This window comes from Chanodichthys erythropterus, chromosome 16 (genome assembly GCF_024489055.1).
Source record: "Chanodichthys erythropterus isolate Z2021 chromosome 16, ASM2448905v1, whole genome shotgun sequence".
In the NCBI taxonomy this organism is placed as follows: domain Eukaryota; kingdom Metazoa; phylum Chordata; class Actinopteri; order Cypriniformes; family Xenocyprididae; genus Chanodichthys; species Chanodichthys erythropterus.
This window is the reverse complement of record NC_090236.1, coordinates 15,843,090-15,863,000: the sequence shown is the minus strand read 5'-3', so window position 1 is coordinate 15,863,000 and position 19,911 is coordinate 15,843,090. Positions and strand designations below refer to the sequence as shown.

The 19,911-nt window shown below is 41.6% G+C and overlaps 1 protein-coding gene across 6 annotated transcripts in view; it reads right to left on the bottom strand.

Annotated features, from left to right (window-relative positions):
* The window catches only part of tnk2b (tyrosine kinase, non-receptor, 2b), a 156,277-nt gene that overhangs the window by 96,641 nt on the left and 39,725 nt on the right, over positions 1 to 19,911 (bottom strand). For 4 of the 6 annotated variants that reach the window (XM_067361959.1, XM_067361957.1, XM_067361958.1 and 1 more), the window contains one exon: positions 15,088 to 15,267. The exons of 1 other annotated variant lie outside the window; for it this stretch is intronic. The gene's annotated coding sequence lies outside the window, so the exon portion shown is untranslated. Of the gene's footprint in view, positions 1 to 15,087; positions 15,268 to 15,652; positions 15,686 to 19,911 lie in introns of those variants that run through there. One more of the 6 variants, XM_067361960.1, reaches the window with a different exon arrangement.

The following is a 19,911-nucleotide window of genomic DNA, read 5'->3' as shown; positions in this document are numbered from 1 at the left end:
ACAGCTTTTTAATGTATAGAAACAACATTCAAAACAAATACAATCTGAATCTGAACAACATAACAGAACCCATATTAAAGAAAAATACATTAAACTGATCCCTCTTTTTCTCTCTTCCATGTTATAACCAGCATGTTATGCATGGCACTAGTATGTATAATAACTAGCGCACACACGCACGCACGCACGCACGCACACACACGCACGCACGCACACACAATGCTGACCTTATTTTTATTTTATGAGATATTTGCATTCAGAAATTACACTTTGTGTGAGTTGGCTCGCTCATGCAGTATAACTGGTTGACGCCGCGGGATTGACAGGAACAGAAAGTGAGGCTGATCAGACAGTCGAAACGAATGTGTGCGCCTTTAGGCCTATATAATTTTTTTTATTGTTCTTTGAATTAGTATATCATTTTAAATAAAATTAAAATTAATTAATTATTTCATTATTACATGATGATTTTTTAAATTTTTTTTTTAAGAGTCGGTTCAGATATGCGAGCCAGCTCGCAGCGTTCACCTACCAGCCGGTTCATTCGCGAACGACCCATCACTTGTTGAAACGTGTGTGATATATGCTATCACCCAGTTCCAGTTATGTCGCTCTCAAAATGTGCTGTGAAGAGAAAGGTTGGTGATGAGCACAGGCAATTTCAGGAAAAGGAGACGGAATATTTTTTCGTTGAGCACAGGGGCAACCCTACGTGTCTTATCTGTACAGAGAAAGTTGCGGTGTATAAGGAATATAACATCAGACATCATTACTCAACTAGGCATGCTGAGGAGTATACAAAATACCAGGGAGATGAGAGAAAGAACCGGGTTGCCAATCTTAAAAAATGTCTATTGAGGCAACAAGAGTTATTTAAGAAAGCAAAAAAAGAGAATGAAGCAGCAGTCGAAGCTAGCTACATGGTGAGTGAGTTTATTGCTAAGGCCAGAAAGCCGTTCAAGGAAGGAGAGTCCATCAAAAAGTTTGTTACTAGCTGCAAGTAAAGTCTGTCCAGAAAAAAATGATCAGTTTAGCAAAATCAGCCTTTCAGCTAACACAGTGGCAGAGCGCATTTCTGACCTGTCAGAAGATATATGATCAACTTTGTGAGAAAGCCAAATGTTTTTGTGCATACTCTGTCGCTCTTGATGAGAGCACAGACAACACTGACACTCCGCAGCTTGCAGTATATGTCCGTGGTGTTAACGACAATTTTGAAGTGATCGAGGAGTTGCTCGCTGTGTATCCAATGCATGGTCAAACCACCGCTCAGGAGATATTCCGCCAGCTGTGTGGTGCTATTGAGGATGCCGGTTTGCCATGAAAGAGGTTTGTTGGAATAAAAACCGATGGAGCACCATCAATGACAGGACAGAAAAATGGACTGGTGGCACTGCATTATCCATCAGCAGGCCCTTTGCAGCAAATGCCTGAGGTTTGACAATGCGATGTCTGTTGTTGTAAAATGAATTAACCATATCAGATCTAGGGGCTTAAAGCACCGGCAGTTCCGCGCCTTTTTGGAAGAAATAGAGTCAGAATATGAGGATGTGCTCTACTTCACTGAGGTATGTTGGCTCAGTAGGGGAAACGTCTTGAAGAGGTTTTTTGAGTTGCATGCAGAAGTGAAAGCCTTCATGGAGAAGGATGGGATGGCTGTTCCTCTGTTAAGTTATTCCAAATGGCTCATGGACTTTGCTTTTCTTGTTGACATCACATAGGAACTGAATGTACTGAACAAGAAGTTACAAGGCCAGGGGCAGCTTGTCAGTGCTGCCTATGACAATGTGAGAGCATTATCCACAAAACTTGTGTTATGGAAAGCCCAGCTCTCTCGGACAAACCTCTGCCATTTCCCTGCATGCAAGGCACTCATGGATGTGGGCACACCATTCAGTGGTGAGAAGTATGCTGATGCCTTTATGAAGCTACAGGAGGAATTTGATTGTAGGTTTGCAGACTTCAAGACACACAGAGCCACTTTTCAAATTTTTGCTGACCCCTTCTCCTTTGATGTGCAAGATGCTCATTCTGTACTTCAAATGGAGCTCATTGACCTGCAATGCAATTCTGAACTCAAAGTCAAGTTCAGGGAGGTGAGTGGAAACACAGACAAGCTTGGACCGTTTTTGAGAGAATTGCCACCCACCTTCCCTGAGCTCTCCAGGATGTTCAAGCGGACCATGTGCCTTTTTGGTAGCACCTATCTATGTGAAAAGCTCTACTCCACCATGAACTTCAATAAGTCAAAGTACAGGTCCAGACTTACTGATAAGCATCTTCAAGCCATACTGAGGGTTTCAACGGTTTCCTCCCTCAAGCCAAATGTGTCTCAGCTGTGTGTGAGGAAGCGCTGCCAGGTCTCAGGCAGCAAGGAGTAGGCAAGAGAAGCCTATGTTCTGAAGAACCGTTCATGTTCATGAAAAAACGTTCAGAAAGGAATGTTCAAATTCAGAGGAACAGTTCATGTTTGGAAGAAACGTTAATGTTGAAGAACTGTTAATAATAAAGATTGAGATGATTGGATCAGTTGTGCTCCTTTTTTGTGGAATACTTGATGCGGCCCAGCCTGACCCAGACTCTACCTCCAGCAGCCCCCAGGTAAATTGAGTTTGAGACCCCTAATCTAAAAGAAGAAGAGGCTATTCTATGAATGGAGTTTCCAATTCATACTGCAGCCAGAGGGCGCTAAACAAACAAAAACTCATCTAAAATTCATCTATAGAAGAAAAGAAAACAGGAACTAACTGCATGTCTTCTAGAGCTCCCTAACCATGACTTTTACATCCAGATAAACACTTTTCAAGACAATAAATAAATGACTGAGACGATGAATGCATGTATTGACTGAATTTGTGTCTGAATATCGCTATATATTGCCTCAGAATTTGCGTCTGAATAGCACTCCCTCCGTGGGCGTGGCCGCATTAGCGGATAATGAGCTGAATCACGGACTTCTGACATGGCTCTCTTTTCATACAGATTACATAAACAGAAGGTTTTTGTTTTTTTTAGACATAAGTAATTTTTCTGTGATTAGTATTCACTAAGTTACAGTTCATTTTCTGAGAACTATCAGATTGGACTTCGTTCAGAGGGAGAGGAGAAATCACGCATCATGTTAGTTTTGTTTATTTTACAAAAAGCACAACATTTTGTTTTTACTCTGAGTGTATACAAATAAATGAAGATATTCTATAGTTTCAATTGATATATTACTTATGTCTCTGACAAAAAATGCCTGTTTTGCTGCAATGTGAAAAAAAACCCTGCAAAACGCGCCGGCGCGTTTTCAGACCTGAGATGGTTAAACTCTGCTTAAGGACTCAATCTTGAATCTCAAAAGGACAATTGTCGATCATTTAAAATATGAACTATATCCAGAATAACACATGCTATGATGTGATTACTAACATGTTGGATTCGATGCATTATATGTTTGTATTCCTGGAAACATTATAAAGTTCTTAATAAAACAGGAAAATGTTCAGCGGATATCACGTGATGTAATCAATGGACAATAGACGGGGCGTGTCTAAGCTCCGTAGCAACGTCTCATTGGAGGATCGCATCTGAGGATTGAGCAAACTTTCTCCTTTAAAACTATGCTGTCCAAAACAGCTAGTTGTTGAAGAACTGATACTTTGACCATGGCTGAACTTTACATCTAACAGTCGCTGACTATCTTCATCCACAAGCTGCACAGCTGATACTTCTCACCCAACAGCCGTCACATCCAGAACTCTGAAACACTCCGCTGAACTATCTGACCAAAGTCTCCAAGAAGAGAGCCACTCAAGCCAGACTCTCAGAACAGCACGTTTCACCAGCCAGCAATAACTTCAAAGCTTTCGCGCTACCCAACGCCGGGCTTCCCTGAGAAGACGTCACCGCAAAACGGCCAATCCAAGCTGGGATTCCGCTCAACAAGAGTCACGGAACACCCAACTACCTCAGCTGTCAGAGTGAATGCAGGTACAGGCAAAACTTCTCTCTCTTGCTGGAAACTGGTGAAACTCCTTTAAACCGAAATAGACTTGTGCCGATATTCTGTAATGCGATAAATCGCGATAATGAATATGCAGGATATTGTAATCGTCGGCACTTCAGAATACCGTAAATAATAATTTATTACCAATTATTAATTTTTTATAAAGGCAATTAAGAATACTTTACCCATCAATTGTATAAAATGCACAACGCCGCTGTATTCTGCGTCAAAAGGACACGCGCTCAGACGTAAACAATCCCAACGTGCACAAGAAGCACATGGCGGAACCAGTGAAGGAGACGAGCTGAATGAACGTGCACGTTCACTCTGACAGCAGAGGGTGCTGTTGGAACAGCAGCATGCAGCGGTTACCACGGAAACCGTGCAAACAAAGTAACTGCGCTAGTGAAATTTTTAAAATGCTTCAAACAGCCATTCATTTTTTTGTAATCTCAGTGTTGTTCATTACAGCACTAAATAGTGAATACTTAAAAAAAAAAAGACTTAAAAGGATATGTATTTTCAAACCTAAACATTTTTATATTTTAATCTGGACTACAACATGCCCTAATGATTAGAAATGTTCTGATTATTTGTTATTGTTCAGTAAAACTTTGAAAACATACAGCTTCATTAGTTAACATGTTAATTCATTATCACTAAACTGACAATAAATTATTAATTAATGTTAATTTCTTAGTTACTGTTTAATAACATTACGAAAATCAAAATAACTTATTTATTGGACCTGAGATAAAACTAACAATGATCAGTTGTGTTTCTAAACTAACATTAACAAAAAAATAACTTTCTGTAACAAATTTAACTATTGCTCAATCTTAGTTAATGCATTAAATAGAGTCAATGTCAAGTTACTGCCTTAAACTTAAAAGATCAAGTTACCTCTTGCTTATAATAATCATAAAACATTGCTACTGTTGGCCACAGAATAATATTTTATCCAGAATTGGTAAAATACTTTAACCTCAATTTTTTGCTGGACGAATAATTGATGAAGTGTTAAATATTAATTCTGAATCATTTACAGTGAATCAATTACAGTTGATTCGATTCTTATTCCCTGTAACTTAATTACCCCTCTTTACAATTAATTGAGCTAATAAATAGGCAAAGTCCTACATTGTATATCAAGAGCAGGGACACATTTATGTGCATTTTGTTTATGATTTCACCGGAACAAATAGAGTCTCCGGCCGAAACAGCAATAGATAGAAGCGCTCGTCTGTGTGAAGACTGCAGTGTGCATGTGCGCAAAGAGAAAACTGTTGCGCAACTGATAACGGCAGCAATTTTATTTAACACAAACGAACGAATTGCTAATCAACTAGAGCAACACCTTATGACCAACACCTTTGAAGAGACGGCGCCAACTCCTGCGAGGAAGACATCAACATGCACATTCCCAAATTTCTATATATCCTAATTATTGTTAATATGCAATTCATTTTTCCAGGAGCTCATTGCTTCTACCTTCTACCTGTAAATTAATTGCCTAAATTACTACATTATTTGCTAACTGCATCCTTTAAATTCTAATGTTGACATGCATTCTCTGTAAAGCTACTTTTAAATGATATGCATTGTGAAAAGCGCTATACAAATAAATGTGAATTGAATGGAACTAGAGATGTTTCTTTTTTATTTGTATACATGCGTGACGCGAGAGGTTTCAAAAAGTGGTGGGGACAATATCGACCCTGGCATGTCCCACCTGTCCCACCCGCAAATTACGCCTATGTGTGGGTAAACCATGCTAAAGTTGTGTTTGTTCTCATGCAGTGTCGCATGGCTTTTCGGTTTCATTTTTTAAATACTAAGGCATGACCAGAGCCAGGTAAAGTACTTAAACCATGTTAGTAAATAATCATTAGGAGAAGCAGTCAAGCAACAGAAGTGGACAACAGCGTGTAAGTGTATTTGTTTCTTTTCTCGTTTCATTTTAGCACAGTTATCGTTGCTAGGACACATTTTTTGTTTACGGTGTTTATTGTGGTAATGCGTGCTGAAGTCTTGTTTGTTCTCGTGCAGTGTCACGTGGCTTTTTAGTTTAGTTTTGTTGAATACCAAGGCGTGGCCTGATGAATTCAATAACATATCATGCGGCATATAATTGGTTAGTATACTGTGGCACACAGACATGGCACTTCAGCATTGCTTTTTTTCCTTCCTATTTTCGACAGCTTGTTCTCATCTGTTTGTTTTTGTGACCCCACTTCACTATGTGCTACCACATTACTTTCTTTTCTTATTGGTCTCTGGAATTGCCAGCCTGCCATTAACAAAGCAGACTTCATTGCATCTATTAAAAGTCATTCAGGTCTCAACATCATAGCCCTGACTGAGACCTGGATCAGACCAGATGACAATGCTACACTAATTTCCCCTCCACTAATTTCACTCGCCTGACTGGGAGGGCTGGGGGTACTGGTCAGCTTAGAGTTGTGCAATTAATTGTATTTCCAATTTCAGCTTCCGATTATGAAAACAAGATAATCGAGATAAAACGATTACTGCACCGCTACCACGTTACATCCAGCGCAACTTCCTTTCCTTCACAGCGGTGCTCTTTCATTCCTCCCCAGCCCAAACTTAACATCCAAATCAGCCAAACAAGTGAGTGATGTAAAATGCAGTATACTGTTGCTAAACTGCAGGACGTGCTTGATATTAAACAGTGCTAATAAAAGCGCATTAAGCCACGGATAAGACGATGTTCCCTAGGCGACCATCTGTGCGTATGCTCCGAGACGGGGTGGAACGCACATAAGCAAAGTAAACTATGAGCTTCAGATTCGCGTCTAAACGGTCAAATAGCCTAATAACCATAAACACAGTCGGTTATGTCTTAAATGAACACTGAGAAAATGCACGTGTGTAACAGTAGTCCTATACTGGGTCCGTGCAGCTCTTAAAGTGACAGCAGCCAACACTAACTGCAGTCATTGTTAATCTAAAAAAAAAAAGAAAGAAAAAAAAAATCACCTGAATGCTCTCAAATGAAGAACTCGAATTGCTCTCCATAAAATAAAATCACTCAAATTGCTCTCGAATGAAGAACTTTTGTAGTTTTAAATAAGGATTATATTTAATGTATACAGCAGTTATTTTACTTTTGATTACTTTATTCAATTTCTGTTGGGTATTACTTATCTGAACACCAATGTTAGTACATCTTTATAAAAAACCTAAAGCACGGTTTATTGCATTCATATATTTGTTCAGTTTTATTTTTTGGTCAGTTCTGTCTGTAATTAATTTCTTTATTCTTATTGTATTGTTGACCATTTACTTGTCTTCTGTAGCCGTTTTGAAGATTTTTTACTTACATTAATTAACCTAGTATTAGTATGGATAATTGTGAAATTTCACTAGCATAGGTAAGCTAGGTAACTTCTTGGAGGAGTTGGATGCGTTACTCTCATCCTTCCCTGAGGATGGTACTACTCTGGTAGTACTTTGAGACTTCAACATCCACCTAGAAAAACCTCATACTGCTGACTTCCACACTCTGCTTGCCTCGACTGACCTCAAGTGTCTACTGCAGCTACTCACAAATCAGGTAACCAACTGGACCTTATTTGCACAACGCCACTGCTCCACTGATCATACGATGGTTACTCTACTGCATGCCTCAGATCACTTCCTCCTCACTCTTTATCCTCAAACTAGCTCCTGACACAACACACTCCTCCACAGTAGAGGTGGGTGATATGGCAGAAATATCTATTTTTTTCAGAAAAAAAAAAAAAATCACGATTGATTTTTTTCATGTTGGTTTTACTATTTTGCAAGTGACTGAGCAGTACAGCCAAACTAATTTCCCCATTTTAAAAATGTAGCATTACAAGGTAAAATATAAACAAAAAGAATGAGACTATTTAGTAGGGGTGGGCGAAGATGAAAATCTCTATTATTTTATCTTTATTAAAAATAAGAACAAAGATGCACATTACAAATACAACACAATATAAAATACAAATTAAATAAACAGTGCTTTATTTTTTGACAGTAGGTGTACTTAACAGTAGTATGTGCTGCCTCTTGGGCAGATTAATCAGAAGTATGGCCTGAGCTATCATTGTTATGCGGATGACACACAGATTAATAGTAGCACTCACCCTAATCTCACTTCTTCCTCTTCGACTCTCTCTGCCTGTTTTGTTATAAATCAAGGAATGGATGAGAAACAACTTTAAGCTAAATTGTTCCAAAACTGAAATTGTATTAACCGGCACTCCTTATGTCAAAGAGTACAATGATTTTAAACTTTCAGTTGACAATAACCAAATGTCCCCTTCCGTCCATGTGCGTAATTTGGGTGTGAGGTTGAGATGCTCAACTAACTTTTAATTCTCATTTTAAAAACATAAAAAAAAAGGTTGTTTTTTTCCCCCATCTTCGGAACATTGCTCACATTGGACCATTTCTCTCTAGGCCTGATGCTGAGAGGCTTATCCATGCCTTCATCACATTGAGGCTTGATTATTGTAATTCTCTCTTTGTGGGTTTACCTGCAAGCTCAATTAAGAGCTTGAAATATATACAAAACTCATTCTGATTTTAACTTATATAGTACATGGACTAAACTATCTTTGGATTGTTTTAAGAAACTTAACATCTTTTTAGTCAAGCTTTTCATTTATAATTTATCACTGTGTATTTTTTGATAATATGTATTGCTGCTTTGATTTGTTATTGTTTCGTACATGCTGTAGCGTGCTTGTTTCGTACATGCTTGAGTTTGAGAAAGGTGCACAACAAATAAAATTTATTATCAGTATTAGTAGTAGTAGTAGTAGTAGTAGCAGTAGTAGTAGTAGTAGTAGTAGTAGCAGACAAGAAATTTAATGTAAACAAATCAGACATCACTGTATACATTTTGTATGGACTGATTATTATTAAATCTACTGAAGTTATTCAGTGAAGAGTGATTTTCTCTTTGTCCTTATTTGATGATTAACAGATGGCTGCAGATTTATTAGGCTGTTTTCGCTTTAAGACCTCATGCACGGATCTAATATACAGACACACATCCAGTTTTCTCCCGACTGTTTTTTCACTTAAGACATAACCAATTGTATTTATGTAAACCTTGTGTATATTTGACAGTTTAAGCGCAATAAGCAGCAAACGTTAGTTTAGTACGCAGGCGCTGTTTGACAGGCTTTTAGTGTGTGCGCCCTTTGGGTGTACAGGCTCAGAATAACGCATGTCAGAACAGTGTGCAAATAAAATATGTTTGTGGCGAGGGGGGCGTGGTTCAGCGAGGTCAGCAGCGGGATAGAGCATTGGGAGATCTTTGGTGAGTGAGTGGGTTAAATGTAAATCACGAACACCTGTTTCTCATTTCAGTAATTGCCACGGAGACAGGTTAAAACGCCGCTAGAAGCAGGAGTCGGTGAGAGAGAGGGGAACTGCTGACTGAGCCGCTGGTGCACGACAAACTGGAGTGAAGCCCATTGTGGATTGTATATGCCGTGACTGGAGTGAAGCCCTTTGTGGATTATTTTGTTTTGCTGTTGTGCCTTGCAGTTTTTGTTGGACGTTTGTGAATCTTGAAATAAAGCTAAGTCAGCAGTTGAACGCCGACCCTGTCCCCTTCCTTCCTACACTTAAGAACATTACCTGTACTACACTGGTGCCGAAACCTGGGAAGGAAGCTGGGTGGCCGCTGCCATGCAATCTCCGTCCTCCCCATCGACATTTGCGGAAGTCATCGCGTCCCTCGCGGTCTTGCATCAGGAGCAACATCAGGCCCTGCTGGACCTGCGAACCGACCAAGAACGGCGCTTCCAAGCCATCGTGCAGGCCCAGCAGGAGGACCGCGAGAGGTTCCGGAGCTGGATTGACCGGGAGGTTCACCAGGAGACCATCGGGCAGCTGGCTGCGCCTACCCACCTGCCGTTGAACAAAATGGGGCCATGTGACGACCCTGAGGCCTTCCTCGATTTGTTCGAGCAGTCAGCCGAGGCAAGTGGCTGGCCGCGGGACCAGTGGTCCATGAGGTTGGTCCCGCTCCTCTCGGGGGAGTCGCAGGTGGCGGCGCAGCAGCTGCCAGCAGAGAACCTCCTGGTCTCTGACGATTTTCGGCGGCCCATCATCCAGTGGGTAGGCCGGACCCCAGAGCAGCATCGTCAACGCTTCCGCTCCCTGGACCTGGGCGATTCCGGCTGGCCCTTCGTGTTGGCCCAACAGCTCCGGGACTCGTGCCGCAAATGGCTACTGGCTGAGGGAAGCGACGTGGACCTGGTTATCGATCGCGTGGTACTGGAGCAGTTTATCACTCGGCTCCCCAAGAAAACCGCCGAGTGGGTCCAGTGCCACCGCCCCATGTCGCTGGACTGAGCCATCCAACTGGCGGAGGACCACATGTTGGCATGCCAAGGGGTCGGCGAACCCTTACAATCTGCCTCTCTCTCTCCTTTTAATTCCCCCTCTCTCTCTAAACCTGTCCCTCTACCCAGGTCTCGCCCGCCCGGCCCACCACGTGTTCCGCCCCGGGGGCAGGGTGGAACTGAACAGGGCCCGTATTATGGACCAAGAGGGGGGCGGGACTCCCTGCTGCCGGGCCGGACTCCGCTCCTGCTTCTCCCCTCTCTCTGCGTCAACCATTTAACCCGCTCCCTGCCACAAGAGCAGGTCTGGGCCGGCCTGTTGGCGTTGCGGGGACCCGGAGCACTTTGTGGACAGGTGTCCAGTGATGGAGGTTGGGACGTTGATCCGGGTCCCGGACGATCCGCAGGCTGCCCCCGGTCAAGCTGGCGAATACCAAATACCTGTGAGTGTCAAGGGGGGTACCTATCAGGCTTTGGTGGACTCAGGATGTAACCAAACGTCGGTGCATCAAAGCCTGTTTTCGTCCGCGGAATCAGTGATGCTGGCGACGGTGATTAGCAGAGAGGATGATGCCCCTGGGGGAGATCACCTCTCGCCCTCACAGCTCACTGATTTATCCAAGTTACAAGCAGAATTTGCAGACGTGTTTTCTACCCTACCGGGCCGTACAAACCTCATTCAGCACCACATCGAGACCGAGCCGGGCGTGGTGGTTTGCAGCCGGCCATATAGATTGCCGGAACATAAAAAAAACGTAGTTCAGGCAGAATTAGAGGCTATGCTTGAAATGGGAGTAATAGAAGAGTCCAGCAGTAACTGGGCGAGCCCGATAGTTTTGGTTCCCAAGACGGACGGCTCAGTTCGGTTCTGTGTGGACTACCACAAGGTGAACGCAGTGTCGAAATTCGACACGTATCCAATGCCTTAGGTGGACGAGATGCTTGACCGGCTAGGTACGGCTCGCTTTTATTCAACACTGGACTTAATGAAAGGGTATTGGCAGATCCCCTTGTCGCCATTATCCAAAGAAAAGACAGCTTTCATGACGCCGTTTGGATTGCACCAATTCGTTACCCTTCCGCTCGGGCTGTTCGGGGCACCGGCTACCTTTCAGCGTCTCATGGATAAAATTTTGCGGCCCCATTGTGCATATGCTGCTGCCTATCTGGATGATATTATCTTCAGTAATGACTGGCAGCGGCATATGCAGCATTTGAGGGCCATCCTGAGATCGCTGAGGGGAGCCGGGCTCACGGCCAACCCGAAGAAGTGTGCGATTGGGTGCGTGGAAGTAAGGTATCTGGGCTTCCACTTGGGGCATGGACAGGTGCGTCCCCAAATTGATAAGACGCCAGCGATTGTGACCTGTCCGCGCCCCAAGACCAAAAAGGAGGTTAGACAGTTCCTCGGGCTGGCGGGATATTATAGGAGGTTTGTTCCTAATTATTTGGCCCTCACCAGCTCTTTGACTGATCTAACTAAAAAGGATGCACCAGATACGTTCCGGTGGACGGAGCTGTGCCAGCAGGCCTTTACCCAGGTGAAGGCTGCTCTATGTGGCGGACCATTGCTTCACTCTGATTTTTCTCTCCCTTTTCTGTTGTAGACTGACGCGTCGGACAGAGGGCTGGGTGCTGTCCTGTCCCAGGAGATAGAGGTGCGGCAGCTCCCCGGCCTGAGTCGGGCGGTGGGGGTATGTGGCGAGGGGGGCGTGGTTCAGCGAGGTCTGCAGCGGGAGAGAGCATCGGGAGATCTTTGGTGAGTGAGCGGGTTAAATGTAAATCACGAACACCTGTTTCTCATTTCAGTAATTGGCGCGGAGACAGGTTAAAACGCCGCGAGAAGCAGGAGTCGGTGAGAGAGAGGGGAACTGCTGACTGAGCCGCTGGTGCACGACAAACTGGAGTGAAGCCCATTGTGGATTGTATATGCCTTGACCAGGAATGAAGCCCATTGTGTATTGTATATGCCGTGACTGGAGTGAAGCCCTTTGTGGATTATTTTGTTTTGCTGTTGTGCCTTGCACAGTTTTTGTTGGACGTTTGGGAATCTTGAAATAAAGCTCAGTCAGCAGTTGAACGCCAACCCTGTCCCCTTCCTTCCTACACTTAGGAACATTACCTGTACTACAATGTTTAACTGGCAAGGCTTTACAACGCATGCTAAAAATAAACTTTAATGATTATGATTAACTGCAATTTCACCTGAGTGTGACCCTACCTTTGCGTTAGCGTGACATGAATGTACTAAATTATTAAATGTAAATGTAAACTACCACACTGATTCTTAACGAAATGCATCCTATATGAGGAAAAAAAAACAAAAAAAACATACATACACATACACAGTTGTGGCCAGAATTATTAGCCCCCTTCATAAATATGATCAAAGATGACTCTAAAAATAAATCTGCATTGTTTATCCTTTTGATCTTTAATTTATAAAATTAGCAAAAATCTAACCTTTCATTGAAAATAATTGATAAAAATATCCCATTTTAAGCAAAACACAGTTGTTGAAATATGCTTTTGTTTTTGATGTTGAAACTTAACAGGCAAAGCAGAACTGTAACTATGCATGAGTGTTAAACACAAAAACGATGAGCTCATGGGCTTGAGTTTGAGTTTCTTTGATCCATTACTGTTATGTTTTTAGTAATCTGACATATTTAAGAGTGTTTTTGTTTGTGATGCATAAGCAGGCATGAGCAACACTTTTATGAATGGATTTTTGACATGTGGGTGGCTATCATTGGCATGCCATACAATATACAAAGTGGCTGTGGGCGTGTGTGTGTGGACATGCTGTTCTGAAAACAGAGGTGTTCTCAGAGACCTGGCCTATTGCATCATCTCCTGCTCTGTTATATGACACACAGCGGATGATCTTATCATACTATAACCTTCTCCCTCCTTCTGATGTGATGCTGAACTACACTGCAAAAAAAAAGTGAGAGAAAGTTTGAGCTATTAAACATCTCAGCCCAGTTTTTGAATCTTCTGTCTGGTGTCATCTATCTTCATCCCACATCCTAGTCTGCAGAGGACCACGTTAGGAGCACTCCAGGAAGCCTTGTCACCACTGACATATGTCCTTGAGGTGGGGGCAATTGAAGAAGTGGACAGAGAAATGGGATGGGGGTGGACATGGGCGACACACAGGAAGTGACGGATAGAAGGGTTAAAATAACATTGGGCTCTGAGCTCCTTCCTCATACCTCCACGCAGAGCCCCAGAGTTGTTGGTCTTGGCTCTTCAGTCTCTCCAGGCATTTGCGACACCACTCCACAAGAAGCACGCTCATGGCTATTTCGGCATACACAGACACACACTTCCTATGAGGTAAAAATAGCCACACTTCCCCTGATGGGAGCTAAAGCCCCCAACCTCTGCGAGCCTCCCTTCTGTTCTAAAAAACACTCAGGGACATTCTTTTCAAGAGGCAGAGCTGGTGTGAGCGTCACTGATTGAGTTTATCACCTTGTTAAAAAAGAAACACTGAATCACAATCAAAATCAAAATTTCTAAATTCCTATAAGATTTTCTGGATCCAGAATTCCAGCTAGGAGACATGAACTGCGCAACATATGCACATGGTCACAAACGCTCACACACGTACAAAGGCATTTAAGCAGGTGTATGTCAGAACTGCTCCACCTCCAGATAAAAATCTAAAAGTGTTGGTAATGAACTCTTTAAAACCCTGTTCTAATTATAGTGCAGTTTGACTAAGATGGGAGCCGTGCAGAGCAGATAAGCGTACAGTAATTACACTCAGAGATAATTTCCTCCCAGCACAAAGTGCTGAATGCACAGACTGATGTTTTCACTGACTGCAAAACTGTTGCACCATGACTATATGCCAGGCACTCAGACAGTTACACACACACACATATGCTCTGGGCTTATCTCAGCCCAAAACAGCACTGTGCAGTCTTTGTGGTGTGTTTTGAATAAAAATAACTAGATAGTCAGATATCTGGGAATGACATGTTTTCCTCCTGTTTATAAAGTAAACAGATGACCACAGTGTTTTTTGTATGACCAACAGTCACCATTATGGTCAGCAAAAACACAAGCACACCCTTGGGTATGTTTGCACAATGGAGGAGTGTAGTACATCCAAATCAGGTAAAAGAGACAGATCTTGAAGCAACTACAGGGGGGCTACATGGGGAGGCAGGTCAAGGCTATGGACCACATGGAGGGTGTTTGATTCTGGATAAAATGAGCGAGCAGAGAGTCAAATGACGGAGTTCCAGACACTTCAGTGCACAGAGTAATAAGATACAGAGTACTCACCTTCGTTGTCCATTTGATCCTCTGCACAGCTAATGATGGATGGGACAAGGGTAGAGAGCCATGTGGCATGTGCGCAGTGCAGCACAGTGAACTGATACATGTGCAACAACACATGCATAGACACACAAGTGCCTGCTGCAAATGCCAGCTCTCTCATAACTGAAGCCAACACCAGCTCATTCATTCAAAAACAAAATTGCTAAAACAGAAAATACCCCCTAGACCAGGGGTGGTGAATTGCAGTACTGGAGAGGCACAGTGCTGCAGAGCTCAGCTCCAACCCTGATAAAAACTCACCTGACTACAGCTACCTAGTAACCCTTCAGACCTTGATTAGGTTGTTTAAGTGTGTTTGATTAGGGCTGAAGCAAATCTCTGCAAGACTGTGGCTCTCCAGATCCAACGTTTGCCACCCCTCCCAATGCAGAGTGGACTTACCAGCTGTCCGCTATGTAGGAGGACTGTTGGTTACTTTAGCTTTATGGCCAGTGTGTGTGTTGCACAGCAATAGGTTCACACACTGTCTGCAGGCAGACTGTCTGTGCAGTGGCTGACTTCACAGGCTGCTAAGTCCATCACACCATCGTGCACATCTCCGTCCATGGGGATCCACTGCAACTGTAATAAAATAAATAAATTGGATTAATACAGGGTTTCAAACTAACATTTGAGAGCAGTGGCACCAGTGTCAAAGTTCTACAGCACCAGATTTGGTAGCACTGGGCTGACGGAGGGGGTATTAAAAATATTACATGTTTGTCTCTTGAAAATACACATTTGACAGTAGCTTGAGCTTGAGTTGGGACGCAGATGTAAATTTATTTTCATTAACACAAACCGTAACATCTGTAAAAATGAACCTCACTTAAAATTTAAATAAAATGCTGATCGAGTTAGGACTCTACTTTTAATAAAATTAACCATTGGTTTTCCACAGTATCATAAATCTGTAGATCATAAACACAGGTAAAACCATGCATGGCACCTCATTACCATGGCTGACCTCGTGGATTCTATGGTATTGGTTATGAAAACCAGTTGCAAAAGAAGGGATGTCCCGATCACGTTTTTTTGCCCTCGAGTCCGAGTCCGAGTCATTTGATTTTGTGTATCTGCCGATACCGAGTCCCGATCCGATACTTAATAGCCTACATAAAAAAGAATAAAGAAGAGCGAAAAAACAGATCCAGGAACAGTGCTTTTCAGGTTTTTCAGGTATCTAACAGTTTTCAAATAGTAATCAAATATAAAATATCACTGCATATTATCTTTACTGTATAAAATAAATAAAGATCAATCATTATTGAAGTTACAAAAACTATTCAGTCAAGAGCAGTGAGTGATTTCTTTGTTATTTGTCGTTTGATTTAACATTAAATACAGGCAGCAGGAATAGTTGTTTTCCCTTTAAGTCATGCACAATCCAGTACATACACATGCGCTGTCTTTCTCGACTAATATAGTTCATAAGACATAACCGACTATGTTTGCTAGGATACTCGCTAGGACGGGCATGTTGACATAATTTTTGTATGAATGTGGCCGCCGAAGCGCAAGACTTGAAAGAACTCAATATTTGCGCGCTGACTGGAATAAGCGTGTGCGCGCTTCGGATGAGCGCTCACAAATCTTCTTACAGCGCGCGCAAGTTCTCTTTCGCGTCTTGTTCTTGAAGGTTTAAATCAGCAAGGCTTAAAAGAGTTAGTTTAAACTCAGACAGCAACGTGTGCTGTTCAGGTCTCACCTGCGCTCACACGCTATCAACACCCGGGTGATGACGGCGTAAATGACTGGACATTACAGCAGACGGTACTTGCAGTTAACAGTTTACAAAGTGTGACTGTTTTGTCCACGCTTTCTGATTATCGTTGTTGTAACGTTTTGTGCATCCATCGACTGAAACATACATAATCTGAACTCTGTCTGTTTTCCCTGGTGCTATTTTAAACAAACCATATTAACCAATAGATGCGTCATCATTCAAGATGGACCGCAGTGCAAGTGCGGTCCGTAAGTTGAGAACGGTATGGTTCGATTTTTTACCGAGAACCGTTGCACCCCTAATACATATATATCCGAGTCCTGATCGGGAGGTAATGTCAAAAGTGTCATTACACTGTATTCAGCACAAACTAGGCTACAATAATATGTGAGGAACATGTATGTACATGTTTGTATTTTTGAAGGAATAATGTTTCTGCGTGGTTATTGAAAAAACAAAAAACTCAAGTCACTGAAATGAGGCCAAAAAAAGTATATTAAATCTGTGTTCACAAGACGTCTGGGTATTGGAGGTTGTAGACTAGAGTTTTTGCTTCAGAATTATGTAAAAATTATGCTGCCTACTCCTTCATATAAAACAATATATTGATTTAGTTTTTGTAAGACACTTTTTGTCAAGAAACACAGTATGCATGGAGGTGTGAATCATCATGAATAATGGGCCATTTACACCTGAGAAGACAAAAGAATCACATAATGACCTGAAATGACTTGCATATTAATGAGGCCTGTCAGTCAGGTAGGTTGTGAAAAAAACCCTCTGTAATAATGTCTCAGCTCATCATAAACAGCAATAATGTGAAATATTATTACAATTTAAAATAATGGTATTCTATTATATTCTTTAAAATATAATGTATTTCTGTAATGCAAAGTGTCTGAACAATTATGTTACCTCTATGGCATTTCATATAGGCTTTTAGCTTAAAAGCATGCACATTTGGAGAAATATTGATGGATTCTTATATAGTTATGTCAATTTTCTATACTGAGAAGTAATATTTATTGTCATCACTATGAGTGCTGGATACTGTGTTTTCAATTCATACTTGCAGCCGGAGGGCGCTCTGTACACCTTTAGGCCACAAATTCATACAAAGAAAAGGAACTAGGAACTAACGGCATGTCTTCTAGAGATCACTAACCATGGCTTTAACATCCAAATAAAACACTTTTCAAGACAATAAATACACAATTGAGACGATGTATGCATGTGTTGCCTCTGAATTTGCATCTGAACAGCGCTGGCTTCGTGGGCGTGGCGGCATTAGCGGGTAATGAGCTGAATCTCGGACTTCTGACATGGCTCTCTTTTCATACAGATTACATAAACACAGAATGTTTTTTTTCGATTTAACTTGCACGATTTAAAACCTGACATTTCAATGTTTCTTTAGACATAAATGTCCTTTTTTTGTCATTAGTATTCATAAGTAACAGTTCATTTTCTGAGAACTATCAGATTGGACTTCGTTCAGAGGGAGAGGAGAGATCATGCATCATGTAGTTTTCTTTATTTTACAAAAAGCACAACATTGTGTTTTTACTCGATGTTGTACACAAATAAAAGACATTCTATAGTTTTAATTGATATATTACTTATGTCTCTATGACAAGAAATTATGGAGTATTTTATGTCTGTTTTGCTGCAATGTGAAAAAAATCCTGCAAAACGCGAATATATTCAGGGTATATTCGGTACCCACTGATAGGTTTCACGCGCCAGTGATTTTTTGTTTCGCCTTCTCTGGCAGCGCAAAATCAAACATAGCCTGAAAGTCTTGCCCCTGCGGAGGATAAAACCCGTTCTTCAGACCTTTTACAACAAGTGTCAGTGGCCTGTAACATCAGGAGATAACATGAAGATATTATTAAAGAAAAATTGTCTCTTTCCTGCTCGTGTCCCACATCCCTCTCAAAGCGGAAAGCGGTAGGCTATATCGAAGACTAAAATAACGGGATTTTTTTCAACAGTACAAAATGTATGTTTGAGCATTTATTTATTTATATTTCAAAATTTATTTCATTGAGGTCACCTATATATACACACACATAAACATACACACACGCTCCAAATCATATTTAATGTTTTTAAAATAGGCTACATAAAATAGTAAAATAGTTCCAACAGATTTTGCTGTGGTACCAAAATTGTTACTGAGAACTGTACATTTTTCATGGTATCGGTACAGACTACTGGAATTTTGGTACCGTGACAACACTAATTAGTAGTCACATGATCGAGACCGGTCAGCTAGTAAACCAACGCCTTCGCTCAAGCTTGCATTGCACAGTCTTTTAGGGCCGACCTGAAAAATGTGGCGCGGTTCAAACCAGTAGCACTGTTTCATCCTGCCTTTGGAGCATTTGCCATTTAAGGTTTCTCATATGCAGCAGAAATTACAGAACTTATCAGTTAGGCAAACTAGTGGAACCCATAAATCCGATTAAAACTGTAACTGTAACAACACTCTTCAGAAGTCACCCGTCACTACTAGAACTGGGCTAGAGGTCTGCACAGGCTTTAAACTGAGGCATAGTTTGCACTCAGTCATGTATCATATTGTATGATGTTTTAAACATTTAAATACACATATCAAATAATACAAAATGTGTATGATGTAGTGCTTTAGATGTTAGTAGCCTACTCTTGACAAAGCTGATTTCTGAGAGACACGAGAGAAACACTTTACGAACTCGCTTGTCTCATTTCATTCATAGAGTTTACACTTATTTGTCTATCACATCATACAAGGTTTAAACTATTTAAATATACATATCAAAAGATGTAGTATTTTAAAGTTGACAATACTCTTGACAAAGCTCTGATTTCTGAGACAGAGATGGCAGCATGGCTATTTGATTTGTGGCTGCACTCAGTTTAGAGTCTTATACTTGTGTATAATTTTATGCTATCCCCTGGCTCACCTGTTATTCATTAGAATTCGTTGTGCAGCTTTCCCTGGATTATTTGGCACTGTAATACATTTTCCTTCAGTAATTGTTTGCCTTATCGCACTCATAGTTATAGGTTTGAGTGACGTGTTGTGACCGAAAGAGTGCACAAGAGCGGGAGCACATGTGCAAATATATATAACAAATACATTATATAAATTATAAATGTGCTCCCACCCTCGCACGCTCTTTCGTCCACAACACAGAAGACTGCACTCAAGGCTTATATAGTATATAGTTTTTCTTAGATACAGACACAAACCCAAAGCTATTAATGAAACCTTAACCCGAACCCGACCCGAAACCCACAAGGTCTTCAGGACCCTTCGGGCTCAGGTCGGGTAGCAGACCTCTAGGCTGGACACACTAAGACAGGTGAGCAGACAGTCAGCTGACACAAATTTCACAATTCAGGGCTCAACGCTAAGGATTTTTTCTACTGGCCCGGTTGGCCATGGTTTTGGTGAGCGCTTTGTAATATGTATTCACATTAGATTTTAAAGCAACACAATTCGTTTGCAATAA